General features: G+C 36.7%; 1 non-coding gene across 1 annotated transcript; it reads left to right on the top strand.

The window, feature by feature from the left end:
- The first annotated feature begins 2,029 nt into the window (after positions 1-2,029).
- On the top strand, positions 2,030-2,101 carry TRNAS-GGA (transfer RNA serine (anticodon GGA)). The gene has a single exon. It is a non-coding gene; the product is annotated as a tRNA-Ser (tRNA).
- The last annotated feature ends 2,829 nt before the right edge of the window (positions 2,102-4,930 follow it).

The following is a 4,930-nucleotide window of genomic DNA, read 5'->3' as shown; positions in this document are numbered from 1 at the left end:
GATCCCATATTTATAAATGCAGTAGTTTACAGATAATACATCAGCGAACAAGTCTATATTTTTTTCAGATTTTTAACTTGGCTATTTAATATAGTAATTTTGCTTTGAAAAAGAAATGATTTTAATTTATTTGTGATAGGCCTAAAGTAATAAAAAGTGTTGTATTTCGTCTTTCAAATGCGCCAAACCGCAAATCTCAATTGTATGTAGACAGAGAGTTCCAAGAGAGTTTATGTAACAGTGCGCGCATAATTTGCGTAACTTCAAATATTCATAACTACACAAATAATTAATAATTGTGAAAATAAAAAAAATACGGGTTTCCTTATTTGATGTCTGGAATTCATGAAAAAAAATTCGACCATTTCCGAGAAGGTCGTGTTTTATTGCTGTGCGATTTGACGTGGAATGACTCAATTCCGATGTTGAACTTGGACTGTAACGCAACTAAATGCATAGCACGACGAGACGTCAACATTTAACGAAGAATAACCCGGGAAAAAATAAACGTGTTACACACTCCGATTTGCATAATTATTTAATAACAGATGAGTTTACTTTTTTTGGACCATGCGTAATATTAACATTACTTAAATAATACAGTAATAATAGAATAGCTCACTTTATTCAGAACTTAAAATATTAATATAAATTAACAATATTCTTCAAATTATTTACGACTGTACACAGCTCTACACAATCATACTATGCGTTGTTTGTGTGAACTGCATATCGTCTGTAGCGAGCGGGAGCAGGGCGAGGCGCGGGTGAAATCTCTACTCCTCGCTGCAATCAACTGAGATCTATTATTTTGGTACGAACATCCTACCTATGATGATAATAATGTAAGACACTTAGAACATAATTTCTCTTTATAACATGAGGATATTATTCAGATTCAATTCTTCCTTAGCTTGTAATATATTGCAATAAAATGTATGATGATGTACTGCGTCATTCGGGAAAACAAAAATTAAAGAAATCGGGAAAATGCCAACAGGGAATGCGGATTCAGGAAGACTGATTTAAGGAAATAAATTATTTGGGAAAATAGATGTTCGGAATGCGGATTCGGGAAAATGTACAGGAATCCTTAATGATCATTACTATTCGATCGCAGTAGTTGATAGATTAAACTGAACTGAAGAAAATGTTGATCATGGACAAGAGTCACCGTTACATCTTGTGCGGGTATTCACCAATCTGAAATGCAGGAGGAATGAAAGGGAGGGGTCAGTGTAAGTTTCGTCGCTAACACGGTCATTGACAGCTTCTGTGGATTTGAAATGAACATTTTTATATTATGTCCCAGTTCATATTTCGAACAATTTAATTATTTTTATCATGAGGAATGTCTCATCGATTTATTTCTGTGGGACGCCCCTCCATTAATTTCATTGAGGGACGCCCCTGATTGACTAAGTTGAAGGGACAAAGTGCATTGCTCCCCCCTAAGTTGGCATTGTATCACTCCATCGTTCAGGAGGCTTTCGCAAATTTATATTGCCAGATCTTTAATTTATTTCGTATATTTGTCAGTTCTTTTATATGGAATGGAATGTACGGAAGGGGGGAGACTATGGTCCAGCACCGCGATCTGTTACGATCTATTACGCTAACCCTCGAGCTAGGCGCATTCCTAAATCCACACCGGCTGACTACACTAAGGTTCGCTACGTACTCAGGTTTCGAGCAGGCAACCCCCGCTCGTTTCCACGCCAACCCCCTCCGTGCATCGCCAGCCGGCGATTGAGTAATGCTATGGAATGATAACGAAATGGATAAATGGTGACGGAATTATGTAAATGCCTAATATGGGGAAAAACGGGAGAACCCCGAGAAAAACCCCAACTGCGACCTTGTCCGCCACAAGTGTCACGTACGTCACCAACATCGTTAGATGAAGATTACATTTGTAAAAAGTTTCTTCCCACCATAAGCAGTGCTGACTAGATCAGACGCTATGGACAGTACTCTATAATAGAGTCGCCAATATGAAGGGATAATTCCAAGCCTTTGGCGTGAGACGATCTCGATAGCTCAGTGGTAGAGCGCCTGACCGGAGTACAGGAAGTCGCAGGTTCGAATCCTGCTCGAGGTTATGAAATTTTTCTTTCATACCATGGCATGATTGTGACTATAATAGTATTTAAATTCATTAATATGTCACATCAACGGACGTTTATACGTCACCAACATCGTAAGATGAAGATTATAATATTTCGATGTTATATTTATGATGGCATAACTTATTTAATTCTGATATTGTCTTTCGTAGATTATTCTCGTTTGTGATTATTACTTTGTCGTCAACATATAAAACTGCCATTTATTACATCTTTTTATTAAAATCGTGTGCATAATTACACATGTTCTTATTTCATCTATAGAGAAGAATAAAAGTCTTTTTATCAACATCGTGTATAAACATTGGTAAAATACTAATTTGCTTATTTCGTCTACGCAGGGCGATTCATTAGAACATCCGGTGTTTCGAAAGTCGATAGCGTAATAACCATGACAGACACAACAGAAATGCTCATATAAGCGGATAATCTCTCTCTACGTTTGTTTTCTTAATAGGTGCCGTAGCGTACTCGTAGACTTACCCGCAAGAGGGCAGTCCTAATGACGTTCGATGGTGAAAAGAAAGCTTTCTCAGTCTTATAATCGTTAAATGTAAGTCGGCTGTGGCGGTAGAACGGAGATCTCATACAAAATACCAAAGAGGAGCAACTGCAGACAAAACATTTATCACGTGGTATAAGCTCCACTAGCATGTCTGACCGTGGAATGAGCGAACTCGGTTTCAGATCCTGGATGGGACAAGTTATCTGGTTGAGTTTTTTCCGAGGCTTTCCTTCAAGCCTTTACGAGCAAATGCTGGGTAACTTTCGGCGTTGGATCGTGTACTCATTTCGCTGGCTCATATCACCTTCATTTCACTCAGATGCTAAATAACCATCGCAGTAGATAAACTGTTGTAAAATAAACTGGAAAGAAAAATAGTCAATTTTGACAAAACGGCACATCACATTCATTTTAGGCGAATCACGTATGTAAAACAAGAAAGAACGTATAATTCGACACTTGTTTATTTTAAAATTCTTCCCTTGGTTGAATTGTTTGCAAATGGAAAATATGTTATGGGGAGCATATGTACAACTTACTTACAAATGGCTTTTAGAGAACCCTGAGGTCCATTGCCGCCCTCACATAAGCCCGCCATCGGTCCCTATCCTGAGCAAGATTAACCCTGTCCCTACCATCATATCCCACCTCCCTCAAATCCATTTTAATATTTTCCTCCCATTTACGTCTCGGCCTCCCCTAAGCTCTTTTTTCCTCAGGCCTCCCAACTAACACTCTGTACCCATTTCTGGATTCACCCATACGTGCTACATGCCCTGCCCGTCTCAAACGTCTGGATTCGAATGTTCCTAATTATGTCAGATGAAGAATACAATGTGTGCAGTTCTGCGTTGTGTACCTTTCTCCATTCTCCTGTAACTTCATCTCTCTTAGCCCCAAATATTTTCCTAAGCACATTATACTTAAACATTCTGTTCCTCTCTCAAAGTGCGAGTCCAAGTTTTACAACAATGCAGAACAACCGCTAATGTAACTGTTTTATAAATTCTAACTTTTTTTAAAATCAGACTGGATAGATGACAAAAGCTTCTCAACTGAATAATAACACTGAACAGCAAATGTTTACTTTTTGTCTTGCTCCGAAATAAAAATAGGTGAATATTACTAATACGCTTGCCCTAAATCTGAATTTAAAATCAAAATTTCTCCATCACGTATCATACTCCGGGGAAATTAATTCAATTCTTTATAAAAATTTCTTTTTTTTTATTATTCATTGCTACAGACTAGGGATTCTTCAAAACGCCTCATAATACTTGAAAAATGTGTACTGAATACAAAAATGATGTTACGTAATTTAAAACACAACAACAATAAAAATATTTCATGCGTATAATGAGAAAAATATAGGAATTTGAACTTAAATTTAGAAGGATTTTTTTGGATGACTTCTGTTTATAACTAGACTCAGTACTGTTTTATATAAGGAACTGACAATAGTCTGCAAGCATGCTAGGTTATGATTTCCTTTATATCGCTTTTCCATTTCAGATATTTTTTGATGAAATCTTTCCCCATGCTCGTCGCTTACCGCTCCAAGGTTAGGAGGAAAGAAATCCAAATGAGAATGTAAAAAGTGTATTTTGAGAGACATATCACACCCTATTTTCTCATATGCACTTAATATGGTGTCCACAAGTTCGATGTAGTTGTCTGCCCTAGAATTTCCAAGAAAATTTGAGTAAATATCTTTGAAAGCGCGCCATGTCATTTTTTTTATAACGGAAAGTTTTCCTCAAACAAAGAGTTAGCCATAACTTTGTGAATTTAGGAACCGACGAAAATGCCCTCCTTTAATTTGCCTTCATTCAAAATGGTACATTTTTCTTTTAAATACTGAACACCACAACCTTGTTTGTTCATTGCTTAGACCTCACTTTTAACTGTTATAATGTTATGAAATTTACTGAATAGAAGGGACCAATGTCTCTTTATTTATTAGAAGTACAAAATAACATGCCAACAACTATAAAAAACCGGAAATAAATCATAAACTCATAAAATGCATTACCTTTTGTTTTGGTTTACAATTCCCAACCCACGCCAAATGTTTCCTGGGGAGTGTTTATCGAAAAGTGAAATCACAGTATATTTTAAAAAACCTTACGTGATATGAAGAAAAAAGATGCATTTTCGGATTCAGCCTACACCAAACCATAAGGGACACATTGTTTTAAGTCGGAGCAAAATTCTTGTTGTTCAGTGTAATAGGCATTTCCCAATTTATTCTGCGTTTAATTTCCTCTCAGGTGTCATTTATATTTGTTACTGTTTCTGC

The sequence above is a fragment of the Periplaneta americana genome, chromosome 7 (genome assembly GCF_040183065.1).
Source record: "Periplaneta americana isolate PAMFEO1 chromosome 7, P.americana_PAMFEO1_priV1, whole genome shotgun sequence".
Lineage (NCBI taxonomy): Eukaryota > Metazoa > Arthropoda > Insecta > Blattodea > Blattidae > Periplaneta > Periplaneta americana.
The sequence above is the reverse complement of the archived record's forward strand: the minus strand, read 5'-3'. Positions and strand labels throughout refer to the sequence as shown.